At 32.9% G+C, this 19,254-nt stretch overlaps 1 protein-coding gene across 1 annotated transcript in view; it reads right to left on the bottom strand.

Moving 5' to 3' along the window:
* Positions 1-12,610: 12,610 nt before the first annotated feature.
* The window catches only part of LOC124411688 (protein muscleblind), a 134,692-nt gene continuing 128,048 nt past the window's right edge, over positions 12,611-19,254 (bottom strand). The window contains exons 6-7 of the transcript XR_006929700.1: positions 13,348-13,432; positions 12,611-12,748 (exon numbers count right to left, since the gene is read on the bottom strand). The gene's annotated coding sequence lies outside the window, so the exon portion shown is untranslated. The remainder of the gene's footprint in view (positions 12,749-13,347; positions 13,433-19,254) is intronic.

Genomic DNA, 19,254 nt, shown 5'->3' with positions numbered 1-19,254 from the left:
ACGCTGCGAGCGATAGCTGAAAAGTTACGGCCAAAAAACTCCTGATTTTCATCGCCGTTTTTCTGCTGCTTGTCCTACGCTTCTTTTGATGTGCTTTCTGAGTTCCTGGGGGTCGAATTACCCTAGAGACGGTCATATAAATCGATTCGGAGGCGAGAAATGCTCCGCTCAAAAAATAATAAAAAAGCAAGGCTAACCCCCTTGTATTTTCGGCGAAAAATTCGACCACTTTGAAAAGTGCTGTAAGCAATCCTGCGAAGGAGTATTCCGACGTAAATTTGCAAGAGAAATCGAATAACCACAGTCCGAATTCGCTGCGAGCAACGCATTAAAAGTTACATTCGAAAAACTGAAGATTTTCATTTCTCAGCAGTCGGTCCCACGCAGCTTTTACCACGTTCTCTGATATCGTTGGTTCTCCTACGGGGATCATGATGAATTCATCGCATTTAATTGCGGTCACGAAAATCCTCCCATTGCGCTAGCACTTCTCACAAATCCTAAGTCAACGTGTTTGACTTCAATGTTACCCAATACCAGAAACAATATCACTCTGAATCTTTCTGTATTCACGTCATACAAATTATCAGGAGCACGAATTTAAGCGGATGCATTTCACCCCTAACATCGGAATCTCATTGGGAAACGGCGAATCGACACTCATGATAAGTTATCTGTCCTATGTTCTCCATCTTCATCCAGGCTGTCGGTCCGATCAACGCAGAACATATCTAAGACGTCGGTGGAGGAGTTAATCTCAGATGCTCATAATCAGTCGAATAACGCAGTCAGAAATACCAATATTCAACTTGTTCCCAGAAGTCATCAAACATGTTAACATTTTTCACGTCTTATTGTTAGGTCAGTAAAATGTCTCTTCGAATACTTACCATAACGTTGTAGAAGTAGAAAGTCCCTTTCTCAAAAACCTTTCGCAACGGGATTCAATAAACAATAAATGAATAAATGTTCTGTTCAATTTTAAATACCGTTTATTGTATCTATCATTATTTATATAGCGTACTCAGAAAATGTAGGAGGGGAGCGGCCTCAACCAGTGGGCCATCATATCTTTTTCTCATTTTTTCAATTTTACCTTATTCGTTTCATTTAAATTTTTGTATCCTTATACTACAATTCTTATTTTTATTCAAATTATGTATATATGTATATGTATTATATATATCATTCATACATATTATATAATATATATACTAGATCAACGATCGCATCACAATGTTATAATATACTCTTCATAATTCTCATCGCGTCCCTGAATTGGGGATAGTTTACTCATCAATCTTTTCTATCTTTCCACTTCATTGTAAATTAGGCTGTATCACGCGTTGGTTGCTCCTCCTAATTTTCTCGGCCCTTGTTTAATTTCATTTCAATCGGTGTTTTTTAATCCATTTCCGAAGCGTTAGCAGCCGTGTATATAATAATAAAACACAAGAGTCTATCGTGTTCGTCAAGTCCTTTGAAAAGATTTTATAAACTCAGTCAGAATATAATATTCGCGATGTTCTAAAAATGTATGATAATAACCTGCTAACTTCGGCTTTCTTCCTCTCTCTTTCTCTCTCTCTCTCTCTCTCTCTCTCACACACACATACACACACTCGCACTCTCTCTGTTTCCCTCTTCTTCTCCCTCGGGACGCCAGATGATATTTTGTTATATAGTATTAGTAGTAGTAGGTAGTAATAGTAGTAATAGTAGTCACAGTAGTAGTAGTAGTAGTGGTAGCAATAGTAGTAGTGGTAATAGTAGTACTAGTATAAGTAGTAGTGGCGATAGTAGTGGTGGTAGTAGTAATAGTAATAATATTGATAATAATCGTAACAACAACAGGAATCATCATAATAAATAATAGTAACAATGATTAAGATGTAGCAATGGATCGCTCATTATCAATTATGTTGTATATGGATAATTTTATACGTGTACTCACACTAGATTTATACTTAACATTATGTGTAATCTGAATCATTCTTACTGTAGATATATACTAAGGGTATATGAGGTACATTCATATTAATAATACACTATATAACAATAAAATGTGTGATTACGGAAGATATTTCAAATTCATTTTGATCCTGAGTATAAAAAATTGAATACAAATAAGAAAAAAAAGGTCAATAAATGAAAAACTATGCCAAGAATTAGAAAGGAATAACAAATGAATGAATCGCGTGAGTACTCTGCATGCAAAAAGATGTATCAAATTTCTTCCTGCTTTCTTGTTTCGTCAACTGTACCTTTTTTTCATTTTTTGTCGTAGTTATCGAACAGCTCCCGAAATTTCTAATCACCTATAATATTCATACGAAGGAAATACTTATGCTATGATAATATACTACAATATTATGTTACAATTGTACGATATTACTTCAATCATACAGTGTATAATTATAATTTCTGCATTACATCCGTCAAAAACTCGCCTAATTTGTAGTTTTTCACCGGAAGTAGCACAGTAAGTAGGATTCGTGGCATGTGCGCGTATAGGGACTTTTTGACTCATTTGAGTTTCGCGCTCGTCTACGTCTCGTACGGGAATTTACACTCGTTAAGAAATTCCTATTTGATGTACACTTGCCACTAAAATAATAATTATGTTTATGTTACATGTACATATATATATATATATATATATATATATATGATATTCCATACTAACTTGACCTGGGTTGACCTTTCCGACTTTGCTCGCGATGTTTTATACGATTGTTTTGCTGAAAGCTGAAAAAATTTCATTCCTGACATAAAATTTTCCAGAATTATTTCAGACTTCGGTCAACACGTTTGTTTTTAAATATTTTAGGTGATTCAAATCGACTCAAAACATTTGTAACAAATAATCAGTGCAGTTGAGAGTCGAAACAATCGTGTAAAAAGTCGCGATCCAAATCGTAAAGGTTAAGGGTTGGACCCAGGTTAAGTTGACATGGAATGCCCCATATATATTCATGGGATAATATTCTACTTCAAATTCTAGTTCAAAAAATAATGTATATGACAATATTCTATTATACTGAGTGTGTATTAGGTGTGCTAGGTTTCCATTGGTGACGAAACTGTGGTAGCGTGACATCTGGCGGCAGAAGATATTTTAAACCCTAACCTCATGGCGTCATATTTAATTATAAACCTTTTTCTTTGTCCCATTTTTCACTAGATATTAACTCGACGCAACAAATTATGAGTCTGACAACCTGCACGAAATTTCTGTACATTGGTATTCGCACACTTCACGATAGAATGATCTGTAACTGACATTTAAAAGCCTTCATTTCAGCGCCATGATGCACATCCACGCTTCTTATTATTTTTCGTGTAGATTCCTGTTACACGACTCACTCAAACGATTTTCATGTTTAATTCGATTATACATTCTCTTCGAGTTTACATTTTTATGCACGACTAGTTGTAGTTGCTAGGAGGGTATCTTACTTTTTTAATTCCATCCTTATTTGTTGTTTTTCCGTCGTTCTTTAATTTAGCTTATATACGTAGTTACAATAAACAATTATTAATTCATATACTTAACTTATCGTTGTATACAGTCTATGAATGAAATCGCTAGGCGCTTTTCGAATTATTGTTATTTTTACGTACTTAATACTTATATTTAAAAATAACAAACATTTTTTATTTTGCTTCAGAGATTGTATAATAATTTTTATATTTCTTTCTTTTTTTTTCCGTCGTCTTAAGCCACATCTTTTTTCTGACTTCTCTTTTTTCATTGAAACAAGTTTTTTCGTAAAACCGTGGTTTTATTGCCTGTTATTATTATTATTGTTATTATTATTAGTATTACTGATGTTGTTATTATTGTTATTGTTATTATTATTATATTTATTATTACCTTTATCGTTATAGTTATAACTGTTAATATGGGTGTGATTTTTGTTATTATTATTATAAGTATCAATATTACGCTGTTCGTAATAGAAAATTTACTTCCTTACACCTTGTACGATCGCTATAACTTAGCATAGTTCCAACTTATCATCGACAAATATTATACACAAAAAAAAAAAAAAAATTGATTATAGAAAACTGGTGTTGTCATCGTAAATATTTTTTTTATTATATTATTATTTTTATCATTATTTAGCATATTGTATGACAGAAAATTGTTTTGATTTCAATATAGATTGTGAATTTTCAATTATGCACTATAGGTATATATATATATAGCGTGAATATCTCTCGAAGCGGACTAATTGTCAATTAATCGAGACGATTCCGGAACCTTCATGCATTAATTACTGCGAGTGACTCACTTCGAAAGACCTTCACGGTATGTATAACTATATATATATGACATACGTAAATGCTGCCAAAGGAAGATTTCTCTCTCTCTCTCTTTCTCTCTCTCGTTGTCTCATTTTTACTCTCACCACCTAACTAGCTGTCTATCTATCTCTTTCATACTCTCTCTCTCTCTCTCTCTCCTCCTATCTTATACATAATACTATAAGTACCTACAATTATTCAATGCAATTATACTTTGCACAAGTTCAAAATATTATTATTATTATTATTATCATCATCATTAGTATTATTATTATTATCATACCATCGAATGTATATGTATATTACCGATTCATATACGTGTGCATTTATATGTATTATACATACTACCATGTATGAGTTCTTTATTCTGTGGTAGAGTTTATTTCAATTCACGGATACAATTTTTCTTTTCATCTTTTTCTTCTTGTTCTCTATTTTGAATTTCATTTTCTGATTTTCATTCGAATTATTATTGTTGTTGCCATTACACCGAGATGTCTATTTTCTCTCATTGCCGTTCTTCCAATCCATTCTTTCGAATTTCCTGTTTCTTTTACGATTCATTCAAACACTTGGATTCAGGGACTGGGTGGGGGGGGGGAGGGGGTGAAGGTAAGGGGGTTATGTGAAGCATCGTGTCACATAGAATATAATTTAAAGTAAAAGCCTGATTGATCGCAGCTCTACATAGTAAACCAAAACGAATTAAATAGAATTGAGTACGTCCAAAAATCGAACTAACTCGAATTACAGCGAATTCAAAAGACTTGTGTGCCAATTCTATCGAATTTATTTTAATTTCATTTTATTTGTGTCAATTCCGATTTTGTCGTATTCAATTCGATTTGGTTTACTGGGTAGACATGCTACTTGGAAAGATTCTATTTTGATTTGAAAGTTGAAAAATGTTAGCTATAGGTTAGATCATTCGCCATCTGGTGAAGCCATACAGAATTGTCTCATCGGCAGCAGGGAGCGGAAGTGAAAGGTGTTGTGGAACATCGGCATGGATGCTGTCTGCATGCTTAAATATATATATGTATATAGCGATAAGCATCATTCTACGGATAATAATGTACGATATAATAATAAATGTAGCTGAACAGCGTCAACAATATAGTAAACTAACCTCTAATTCCTACTCATAGCGAGATGAAACCGTTTTTAAGCTATACTTAATTATTTTGTATAGGCTATCCTACACTTGTTATGTACTAGATTATGACTGTTTATTATGCCAGGATTGGATTAAGCTACTACATATCTATATGTATTATGTTTATAGGTTATATTAATAACATGTGTGTCCTAGGCAGTAACGATGGCCGCGTTTAGGTTGAGTAATAAGCATAAGATTTACCGCAGACATCCTTTTAAATAAGCATGACACGTTCAGAATAATAATTGCAAGAAAAATTGAAGGAAATTGGAAAATAAAAGAAAGGAAAACAAGCAACAGATTTTTCCCCATACGTCCATCGTTAATAGATATCGAACAATTCATCATCGATGTTTGGATACCAGGTATAATTTTATACCTCCACAAACTAACCATTAGTCTGCCCTATACTGCGTGTGTATTTCGAGATACATAATATAGTATGACGCCGTTTGTTAAGCGCATGCGCAAGCCCGCGCATTTCTTCGATAAAAGGCGGGAAACAGAGCTTCTCAGCGAAAACGCGTAGCAATATCCTCAAGCGAATTGTTTGACGTAACTCCTGTGTTTAATATCGATGAAAAATGTACCGTGAGAGATCGTTTATCCCGATATTTATGATGAATCTACGGTAGAAATTGATTCAAAACAGTAAGAAAGAATAAGAAGCATTGCATGTCCGTTGAACGGTTGAAATTTATCATTCATATGTGAGAAATTTTTAGACAAAGTTCTCGTATATTTTCAATTCATGTGTACACAAGATAGACGATTATTAATTGGCGGTTATCACTTTTGGATTACAAGAATTTTGTGCGCGGGCTTGAGTCATGTATACAGACAAACATGTTATACATACATATTTGTTTATTTTTCTTTGGAAATTACATTGGGGAAAATTTCCAGCAGCTCGCAAAAAGCCCCTTGACTTCAAGTGGAATTGATGAGGGTTAATTCAGGGTTAGGTTAGGCTAGACTTAAGGAATTGAGACGATGAAAGACTCACTGATTCCGTCCAACACCGGTTTAATATTACTATTTTTTTTTAATGCTTTGCTGTTCAATTTCAAACGTTTTATTCAATATTATTCTTCCACGTATTTGTTTTCATTTAATTATTTTCGTTATTCTTTTCTTTCTATATGTACTACTTATATGTATAGCATATATATGTATTCTTCTCTCGTTTCAGACTTCAATCGGAATAACATTTTATATACGCAGCACTGCAATTAATCACATTTTGGACATGCAAGTTCACCGATTAATCAATCAATTATTTGATTTTCCATTTCTTGTTGTATTTATTGTATCGATCAATTTTACAGTTTGGTATCGAAGGGAAAGACATGCGATCGTCGTAGTGTTCTGAATCTGCATACAGTGATTAAATATTGTTATTATCATTACCGTTAATGGATCAATCAATTTGTTATCATTACTATTATTATTGCGAACGTATATCACAATTTCTTAATCAATAATAAATAATAAATTGATGCAAGTATTGATATCGCGTACAATTAGAATTGAATAAATCTCCTCTTCTCCCTTTCCCACCTCTCGCTATAAACAAGTTGAAAGCAAACAAACAAAGGAGAACAAAATTCTGAAATATTTAGTGTATACAATTTATAATTGTAGTATACATATAATGTACGAGTATATGAAAGTATATTAAAGATGTAGATATATAGTTTTGCGTTAAGTAAATCTACATACCGTATATGTATATTAGTTATAATTATTGTAACGTAACAATGATGTATTGTTATTTTCGTAGGTAATAAACAGTATACCGTTGAACTATTGAATAGCACATCTTTCCATACTGATACCAAAATTTCAATTCCACATTTCGTTCACTCCCGCCCAAATCCTCATTTATTTGTTTAAAATTTTCCTCCCTTACTTTGGTTGTTTGTCCTTACCCTTTCTTTCTCTTAAAATGCATTAGGTCTTACATCGAGAGTAGCATGTCAATATGTATATATGTATATACACATACATATGTATATATTTGATTCTTAAATGCTGTACAGGAACATTTATATGCGTCATATAATATAATGCGGTATTTTAATAATAGTGATTTATTATTCAATTTTATATAGATAGTTAATTAGTCAGTTACTTAGTTAATGAATATCAATCACTTGTGATTGTTATATGCATGTCATACAACTTCATCACGTATATAATATTCTGTACACAAGCTTTCTGCGCCTGGGTCGACATGTAGAGTTGAAATAAAAGAAAAAAAAAAAAAAAAAAATCAAATTATCGTAAAATACACCTCAAGATTGGCGAAAACGAGGTCGTTCTAGTGTGGATTCTGTTCATTCCCGGAACTAACGAACTTCTATTCTAACCTAACCTAAGACAACAACATGACTAGTTCGAAAGTACGGTACCGTTTAAAGGGTTGACTTGAAAAACTAATTCCTCAATCGGATATTCGTCGGGTGAATTCACACGATACCTCCGAAGAGAGCGAACAAGACTTATAAATTCAATTCCCGTTGACGGCAGCCAAAAACAACTGTGCAGGCACCAATGGCCGTTATTCGATCCTCGCTCCACCTCGCAATTTTAGGGGGATCATTCTCGTCAACCCTTTATCAAATTTGAAAAATGTTGATTTTACCAGCTTTTTCAGCTCCGGCACGAGGAGAATGCATATATTATCATCTGCGTTCCGACGTGGAAAACATGTGAAACAGATACTGGTGGAAAAACCGACGTCACATATTTTGTCATCACGAGGGGAAACAATTATTATTATCGTTTTAAAAAACAGATCCAAATATACTTGAACAGAATGTTGTATACATAATAATTGAAAATCTAATTTTTATAATCAGTAGTATCGATGAAATAATAACAATAATAATAATAATAATAATAATAACGCTAAAAATATTGTTAATGATAATTAGCATTAAAAAATATTTCATATATTATCGTCAAGCCTTCATATTGTGTACTTTACGTCTAGTTTAAATTAAAACGTAAGTGTCCATGTACTTGTATAACTTATGAGGAATTTTTGAAACGCAGAAGAAACGAAGATAAATATAAAATCAAATTTAAAAAAAAATAAATGAAAAAAAAAAACAAACGAAACAATAAATAATACTGAAAAAGTTTGTTCAAAGTTTCTCTACCTCTCTCTTTTTCTTTCTGCCCAAATGTATCTAATAAAATTTCATTTCGTTTCTCTTTGATCACAATTTTCTTATTATTAATATTTTATTGTTATAACTTCTATCTTACTATTATTACTATTACTATTATTATTCGAGAAATAATTTATATATCGTTTATTAATCACCGCGTTGTCGTTATTCATAATATTATATTCCGGTATTTATCATATTAAAGTATAAGTATTACTTGACCAATGGATTGATCAGTTTTCTAGTCCGTCAATTAGTTAATTTCAAACCCCTCGGTAAGTAAATATGTATAATCATACCGATTAATGAACTAATTATTATACATCATGTGCATTATAATATGAAGTATTGGGGTGGGAGATTTTTTAATTTATACGATTACTGTTATTTATACACGTTTCGTTTTTTGCCTGTTGCAAAGTCATTTTTTTTTCTTCTCGAACTTTACTAGGAGTATAAAAATGAGGATCATCTGATTCGTAAATGCGTGGCCCGCGCACGGACCCTAGCTAGTCTATGCCACGTATATATACCGTAATAATGAAAATGACAATAATGATAATAATAATAACAACAACAACAACAAAGACAATAATAATAATAATAATAATAATAATAAAATCAAATAATATTAACAATGAAAATAATAACCACCTATAATATATTACTATACAATTATTACATGTATAATGAAAGGTTATTTATTTTTAATTTTATTTCCTTTTTTTTTTTGTTTTTCTTAATAATAATCATATATCTTGGATATACAATATAATATATTATTATAGAAACTAAAAGTACGTAATGATTTTTAATTAACGCTTTTTTTTTCTCTAACGTTAATAATCACCCGAAAATTTAATCAGAAGAGAGTTTCCTTGTAGTATATAGTACACATATATATATATGGGGCATTCCATGTCAACTCGGGCAATGATTTTCCGTCACTATTTGTGATTCTCTTCACAATTTTTTATACGATTCTCCAGTCTCAAAAAGGACTCCTCAATTTTTTCCGATTCTCATCTCCAATCGCAAATTTTCTATGATTATTCCATTCCGTCATTTTAACATTCGTCCTGTGTTGGGGCGAACTTTTCTTCTCATTTTTTTTTTAGCACTTTAAACATTTTGAACAAACAAAACACAATGTTCGAAATGTTTTTTTTTCTTAAACACCAAAATTTCGTATAGAAAAAAAGAATTCTAAAAATTCTGTGCAGAATTTTTTTTAAAGTTTTTGAAAATCAACGGAACGTTGAGATTCGAGATTTACGAATGGATATAAAAATCTGAAAAAAATCACGAGTGTTTTGTTGAGACAGGAGAATCGTATAACAAATTGTGAAGAGAATCAAAAACAGTGGGGGAAAATCATTGGTAGAGTTGAAATGGAATGCCCCATATATATATAAACATATTCTCGCACTTATTATACCTATGCAATCCTTACTTGGTACACGAATTTAAAATTCAATTTACTAAGTCAATTAATAAAGTGAAGGCAAAATAAAAACACGTTAAAGAAAATCGTACGAGCAATAAACAAAATACTAAAACTTATTTCGTACATGTTTATATTATATATACTGATAATAATTAACTAATTATTAATAGTCTTCGGGGATTTCCGAGGAAAATAGATGAAAGAGAATTGTCATAATAAGAATAGTAAAAATATATGTGTTACTCGAAAAAAAAAAAAAAAAAAAAAAAAAAAAACGAATATAATATTTGATGTCGATAAAATATGAGAATATGAGAAAAAATAGAATATAGTAATAATAATGATAAAATACGTTGGTTGACACCAACGCATCAGGAACAATAGTTATTTTTTTTGTGTTTTTTTTTTCACGTTTTTTTTCCATTTCTTTACCCTCCGCTCGATCGTGTCTATCTCTTTCCTTTTTCTCTTCACTTTTATCTATCTCGTAATATTTTTTTTTCTTCCCATTTTCTATCTTTTTCTACGAGTACATTTTCTTATTATGTATATACATTACATGCGCTGCTTCGAAAATTTGAATAATATTTTATCATTCAGATAACTGAGTTAAAAAAAAAAAAAAAGTTTTCGAACGAGATATAATTATAGCACCAGTATGTGTTTTTTCGTGTATGTGGGTGTGTGTGTGTGTTTGTGGTATACATACATATATAAACGAATGCATGTATCCAATACTGCGTCATCGTTATACATATACGAGTAATATGTACATGCGTATAATATATCAAAATAATAAATTAAGATCAACATATTAACACCACGAATAAAAACGAACCACAGAAGAATGAATAATCAGCAACCATCGGTACATATATAAATATCTTATATATATATATATATATATATAGATAAAATCTTTTTATCCTTTAAGTGTATATACGTATGTATACCTAAGAATAATTAGTTAGTGGCCATTCAAATATTGTGTTACGCTATTTTCGGTAATTTTAGACCCCTCCGCTGCCTCATTACACATCGTAACACAGTATTTTACCCCACATCCGAAGTGATGTGATTTACTTGGATCCCCCCTCCCCCCGCCCCTCGTATAATTGAAAATTTATAAATAATAACAGAGATACTGTTAATCGACCGATAAAAAAAAAACAAATAAACAAGTATAAAAAAAAAAAGTGACGTGTCTCGGCGAGTGTATCCCCCCCCCCCCCCCCCCCCCCCACCCCCCTGGCGCAATTCGTCAGGGCGAAATTGACCCCATAGACGCCCTGAGAGCGTGACGTAATATTTGAATGGCTCTTTATATAGACCGTTGTTTCGTTGCGATTGATAAGGGATTAATGATGAGGGTTTGGGAGAAGGGAAAAAGGCTCAAACTTTCGTAAAAAGGTGCGGCGATAGGACGGTCCATTATACACAGATTCGAATCTTGTATAAGTTGTTTTTTTTTCTACTGTTTTGTTTTATTTATTTATTCTTTAATTTTAAGTATTCAATTATCCGACTTTGTTATTTTTTCATTCGTTTTCCTTAAACCTCATTTTTAAATACACCTATAATAATGATAATAATGATACTAATAATAATATGAATAATCATTGAAATAACAATAGTAATGACAATCGTAACAGTAGGCCTATACAGTCATTACAACCCGGAAAGGGAGTTTTATGATTTAATGATCTGTGCAGCTTGGTGTTTATTCTTTTTTCTTTCTTTTTTTTTTTTGTTTTTTTTTTTCGTTAGTCTTTAAAATTATTAAATTTTTCCTATTCGTTTCGTTTTAATTTTCAGTTTGGTATTCATACAATTAGATTATATATATTTTTATGTATGATAACCTAGAGAGAGATTCAATGTTATTATCATTGCAATGTATAATATTACATTATATTTATATAACATATGGTACTTACTGTGTTAAGATTTCGTGTTTATCCTTTACAATCGCCATATTTATGTTGGTAAAAAGTTTTGCTTTTTTTTTTTTTTTATACTTCTTTTTTTGTGATTTGTCTTTCCTAGTTTTTTTACGTATTCAGTTTGTTATTCGTTCATTTTTCTAATGTGAATGTGAATGTGAATTCGCATTTGCGCGTGTGTCTATACATATAGTCTATATATATATATATATAGCCACGCACACAAAACATTGTGTATTATTATTGTTATTATCATTATCATTATTATCTTTGTTTTCTGTTGTATATTCCCACTTAAATATTTTCTCAAGGTTTCTCTTTTCTTCTAATATTTATGCAAAGAGATTATTATATTATAGCTACTGCAGGGCCAAGGCTGCGTTGCTGTTCGTTTTTGCATTGATCGTCGCCACCGCCGCCGCCGCCGCCGCCGCAAAAACGGCGGCATTCGACGACGTTACGTTAGCGTTATTACTTATACGACTTGTTGACGTTTGAATGATGCTACCGCAGGCTGTTGCAGGTGATGCCGATGATGCCGATGATGCTGACGACGGTGATGACGATGATACCGATGCTGAGAACGCCATCAGGGGTGCCGGTGGTAGAGATACTGGTATGTGGTAATATTTACACTGGGGACGTACGCAGGCACCCTTAGCCGCGTCTCTGCATACCGTGACACGGTTGTCGATCACCTCCACGCTTCCTGAAATGTGGATGAAAAATGGAAGACTGTTAAAAAAAACGTGTCGAAGGATTGATTTCATTACCGGTCCACCTCAGAGTCTCGGTGAATGTCAGTTTGCGGGGATGTGAGAAAGAAGGAACGATGGAACAAAACCGATTTCGTCAGGTAACGGTGCTATCGTGCTAGAGTCTTGACAAACGTCAATTTTCGACGATGCGAGGCAACAATGAGAAAAAAAAAAGGAATTCCTAAAGGATTGTTAACATCAATGACACGAACTGGACTCGTAATAAGTTTTGATATTCAGGGATGTGAAGTAAATAATGACGATTAAGAAATAGGTTACGCAACCGATTCTGTTTTACCGACACATTCTAACCTCTTCAAATGTAAACAGTGACAAGAGAGATAACTGTATCATTAACGACACATACTAGACTTGTAAAAAGTTTCGACTTTCGAGGATTTGTGGTAAATAACGACGAGCAACGAATCGTCAAAGATCAGTTTTTAATATTGAGGAATGTGAGGTAAAGAAGGCTGAAAAAGGAATCATGAACGAACCAACTTCATCAGATACGATAGAAACAGAGGGAAAAACAAAAGAAAGGACTCACCGTCATGTAGATGGACGAACTTGCAAGCTGGTCGATTGCATAACTGACGATTAAAATCTTGGCACACCGGGAGGGTGTCCAGTAACTGAAATAAAGTATAAATACGATTTATAGCCGTGTGAATGATCAAAATTGGCGGATTAATTTTCTCCCCCTTCCCTCTTCCCCGATTCCATACAGGTACCCCATCTTGGGCTTTGTGGGAAAGAAATCCCTTTGCTTCCCACCCTCCCCCCCGCCCCCCTTTGCCCTTCTCATTCAATAAAATCTAAAAAGCATCTATCATATAAGTAACCTTATTTCCTAACCTATAACTTATTGTTAATATTTATTTCTATTCATACAGATGTATCGTAATATTATACGATCCGTATAATACTTCATACATATTTATTTCTCACATGTATATGTATATATATATACATAGATATAGATATATATATATACATAGTGTACTATATGCGTGGTATAATATATCCGGAAACAAACTTCAGACTTTCCTAAACAGTAACAATCAACCCAAATATACGTTCCGCTCTCGTCTTTCGTTATAAGTCCGCTCGATATAAGGCTGTTTCACGTAATTTGAACTTTAAATTTTCCTACAGTTCCGCGGACGGTCTTATAACGCTCGACGAGTGCAATCCGACTGCCCTGTACATATAATACACTTTGTGATTTCCGTTCTCACGTCTTTCATCTTTGCTCTCAGTATTATATATCGACTTATAAATATTATATAAATGATGAAAAAAAATTATTTCAAAACTTTTTCACTTAGGTATACTTCATACTATTCAAACACTATCTAGTATAATATATCATATATGAATTTGTAACGCTTGAATAACCAACGAACAAAGTTCAGATTTTTTTTCTCGACAAGCAAACGTGACTAGCGATTGCTCGTTGATCTTTCGTACGTTCCAATGTGAAAGAATAAAAGAGAAGAAAAAAACAAAAAAAAAAAAAAATCAACGAAAACACAATTCTGTATTACATGTGATGATAATAATTATGATTTGATTTGCAGTAGAACCTTTTTGCTTTAATTTTTTCTTCATGTGTTTCACTATATTGCGATTTTGTCTGCACTTGGGCGATCATTTGACGAGTAAGTGCGTGTGTGTGTGTGTGTGTGTGCGCGTGTGTTTGTATGCGTGGATAAGTAGTCAAAGAAACGTGAACGGAAGTGAATTGACTGTATTTTCTTCTTGTTTTCGAATAATTTCCTTGATTCTTGTCTTTATCGTTCGATAGTTGAAGAAATGTTAAATTCATTTGGGAATCGTACGTAGTGGGGAGTAGATAATATATGATATGAATGCCATGTGAAAAAGCCCTCTCTTCTCGACGGGCCATTCAGCTGCATGGAGTGACGCAAGACAGGTTCGTCGGTCGAAGATTATTTCGATATCGGGTATCGATAATTATTAGTATACATGTTGTGTGAAAAGTGTGAAAAGTGTAAAAATATAAAATGACAACAACAACTACTAAGTCTTAGATATTATCCGTTGATATTCGTCGGCATGTGATCTGTATGTATTTATATATAGATCATATACTAGTGTTAGAAATGTATACTTCATATCGATACATACACATACTGTAAAGAGGATAAAGAAAGAAGATAGTAAAGAATGCATGTATATACGATATACAAGTATAATGTATATTCAATATATAAATATATGTATATATGTATATATATTGCATGAAATGAAACATCGATTATATAATAGATATATAAATAATATACAATATGTGTGTGTATAGCACAAACACGTTAAGGCACAAAAGCAGTTGTATATATATGTACATATACACAACGATCTACCAGAAAAATGTTAGGTTATGTATGTTTTCGAGAAACAAGTTTAAGAAAAAGGGATGAGATAAAAAGTAAAAAAAAAAAAAAGAATTAGGAAACTACGAATCGTAGGTTGGCGGTATAAACATGAAACCAAAAAATTGAAAATATCAATTAGATCAGCCCGCACGAAAGGAAAGAGAAAACATAACCTCATTTATATATGCAGTATAATAGTACCAAGGCTCACTATATATAATATTGTATATTTAAAAGCGTGCAAGATGTAATATATAAATTTCAACAAGGTATAATCTATATGTAATATTGACATTGAGAGTATTCAGCAATCTTGCAAAATTCAAATCCAATCGAATCCATCATTACATGTGGGTGAGTGTATATGATACGAGTGCGTGTGTGTGTGTGTGTGTGTGTGTGTGTGTGTATGTGTGTGTGTGTGTGTGTGTGTGTGTGTGTGTGTGTGTGTGTGTGTGTGTGTGTGTGTGTGTGTGTGTGTGACTGTAATATATACTATATAAATAATGAAGACTATCCACGTAAGTTTGTAAAACGGTTACGGTAATCTTACTATAAAAGCGAAACTGCAGTTTCAGGTACATAAAAATATAATAATAGTGGTGTTGGTATGTGGTGAACGGTAACAGTAGCAGTAGCAGTAGCAGTAGCAGTAGCAGTAGCAGTAGCAGTAGCAGTAGCAGTAGCAGTGGCGGTATAGCAGTAGTAACGTATATATAATCATATATACCGTATGACAATCACCATTGATATCAATCGACCAATAATTCGCGTCGCGGGTCGTTTCTTAAAGCAAATTTTATCTACCGATTACTACATCGCGACACGACAATAAGGACGACTCGGGTTAGCCTTGCAGTCCGCTTTTACTGTTGTTGTAATACCAGGATGAAAAAAGCTGCAGGACGTATTTGCGAATAAAGTTTCTTTGCCGTTCTACGTTTCTGTCTCAATTTACTCGACATGACGAAAAAAGGAAGTAACAGCCTGCAAGGTGCTCGACGGCCGCGTAATTCGGCAAATAAGGATCAGCTGATTGCCCGTTACGACGCCATTTTGCCTCAGCCATAGAGATACTTCCGATCCCGAAATTTGATGCTGCGCTACACCGTGCCGAGTCTCTTCCAGTATTGCAATGCCATTATACAAGCTGTATTAATATTACAAATATACTAAAAAGTGTGTGTAACTACTGCAGTATGTACGTATATAAATTATATATAGTAACTCTTGTAGTTGTATATAATAAATATACATAGATAAATTATCATTGTTACGATTATTATTAATAATAATATTAATATTAAGAGGTAACTGTTTTTTTTTCTTCTTGCTACGAACACACAGAGTCTGGTCATGCAAATATAATGGCCCGGGAGAAGGGGGGGGGGGGGGGGGGGTTGTATATATGTATGTGTGTGCGTTTTTGCATTCTTGCGTGTCAGCGTGTTTGGGTTATACGTGTGTCAAAGGCTTGGATAAATATGGCTTAAAAATCCTTTTCATTGAATGCATTGTAGATATAAAAAAATTACCAAATTTTTTTAAAGCATTTTCAAGTAATTGAAAGATAACCGTTTGAATATTTGCAAAAAGGATAAAAGTAACATGAAATTTTGTCCCGTATTCAATCGTCCGTGATTTCACCCAAGCGTGTTAGAAATAAGAGAAAAAAAAAAGAAAAAGAAAAAATTTGAAATCCTGAAGATTCGGTTTTGCTACGGTTTTTTTTTCTTCGTTTGCTATTATACACATGTGTGTACGGTGTGTGTGCATTTGTTTGTGTAAAATATATGAAAAATATTCAAGGGGCAGGGGGGGAAAATTGTATTGTAATATATAATTATATATGTATATAATATATAAGCTTTCCAAAGTAAAAAAACAATAACAACAATCAGTATAAATACGTACGTGATTTGAATAAAAAAAAAATCGGATTATGTATTTCACGTGTTACACGTATTTATAAAAATTGTATGTGTATATAATATAATAAAGATATTCTACTGCAAATAAGTTCCAACATTACTAAATAGTATTTCAAACTGCGGCTCCGCAACCATAACTAATATTATACATCATAATTATGACAGCAATTGCTACGGTTATTAATATTACTGTTATTGCACAATAATTTAAAAATATAGACGCATAACTTACACATAATATGCGTTATACATGAAGTAAAATGTCTGGGCTTTCAGAATTTTGTTTCTGTTACGACAACAACAATAATAAATTAACAATTATAACAGCTACAGCAACAGCTATAATATTTATGTAAAATGAATGAAGTTAAGTTAGAATTATCGATTCGTTTATGTATGAAAAATAAAATATTTTTTGTCACAAGTGCCAAAAAAAAAAAAAAAGAAAACTTCATTGCGACGAAAAAGAAAAACAATTTTGAAACTATAGTAAGAAATTCACGGCTATAGAAGTGACGCTTGTATATTTAATAGACGTATTACATGTGTATAGGTATGTACATATGCATTGTATATTTATGTAATAATATTCACCGAGCGTACACAATAAGGACGAATAAGCGGTTAGGTACAAATCCAAATCAAGCTTCTGGCAAATCAGAACACCGAAATTAAATGCCGGACAAGTTTTCTATAGCATTTCTTTTTTCTTGCTGTGCGTTTTCTTTACTGTTCATCAATTCAAAGCAGTGAGAGAAAAAAAAATAACCAAAAATTCAACAAGTCAGACATACTTATGTCAAAATTTTTTTCTTTTTTTCGATTGGGTTTGAAATTTTTCGAAAATTTAGTCAATGGAAAAATATTAAATATATATATAGCATAAGCACAATTATTGATGGTTTACTCATCTTTTTTGGTTACTTTTACGTTTAGATTGTTTTTTTTGCTTGAGGCGGCGTAACAAAATATACGCACGTGTGTATATATATATATATATATATAGACACAAAGACCAGATGTATGCATAGAACGAGGAAAATAAGTGGTTATTGATTTTTTCGAGTGTGTGTGTTTTATTTTTCAATCATCAAATTAAGTTATAGTTGCGGTGAGCAGTGAGCCGGTGAGAAAGAGAGAGAGAAAGAGAGAGAGGGAAGAAGAGAGGGCACCCTTCCTTCTCTCTCCATCCAAAAACAAGAAAAAAAAAAACACAAAAAAATGACAAATCAATCGATAAAAGCTACGTGTTATAGCCAAAGTTGCCGTCGAGATAAGAGAGCCTGACTGCAATTTTACCGATGCTACCGACTTTTCGCCGGGCAGTGTGTCTACCCGCGTTTTCTGATTATCCGAGGGTCTTCGTCGCAAGTTAATTCTTATTAGGTACTGTATATGCATTCAATAGCTGCGCCCGTGAAAGCTTTCGTGTTTTCATTGCAAAGTATAATATTATGCACAAGCATGTAACAATTTTTGTATATTGTTAGAATGCGTAGAAAAACACATTTGTGAACACCGATGACTGACAGAGATGTTGGTGGAAAGACCGGTAGAAGGTGTTATACATGTGAAGATAATAGCGAGACGGAAGGAGAGAGAGAAAGAGAGAGAGAGAGAGAGAGAGAAAGAGAGAAAGTGAAAAGTACGTAGCAAGAGAAGACAGATGGGAGAATAAGATTTAGACAGACCCCGATATCCCTACGGCAACTTTGAGTGTTAGCGGCAATAAGATTAGTTTCGGGCCTGTAAATTTTCTTTCAACAACGATTTGCGAAAATTGGAAGAAAAAAAAAAAAAAAAACAACATTCTTTAAAATCAGAAAAAAGGACGAAAGAATTTTTTTCTTATCGTCACTCGTTCGATGAAACATAAGCAAAGAAAGGTGTTCACCGAATTTCGTACACGTTAATTCGTGCATTTCACACGGTTTGATTGACATCGTTTTTGAAAAGACAAAAACAGCATCGAATTAAATTTACAGAATGAAATTAAGAATGAAGTAGAATACAGGCCCGAGACTAGATAAAAACTGGTTACAATAATGAGTCTACCTGTCCGCAGCTGTCTGTGTAGATGACACAGTGAGCGTTTTGGGGCACCACTTGGGCCCCGACAGTGGC

This window comes from Diprion similis, chromosome 10 (genome assembly GCF_021155765.1).
Source record: "Diprion similis isolate iyDipSimi1 chromosome 10, iyDipSimi1.1, whole genome shotgun sequence".
NCBI classification, from domain to species: Eukaryota; Metazoa; Arthropoda; class Insecta; order Hymenoptera; family Diprionidae; genus Diprion; species Diprion similis.
Note: the sequence above shows the minus strand (reverse complement) of the source record. Positions and strands in the feature narration are given on the sequence as shown.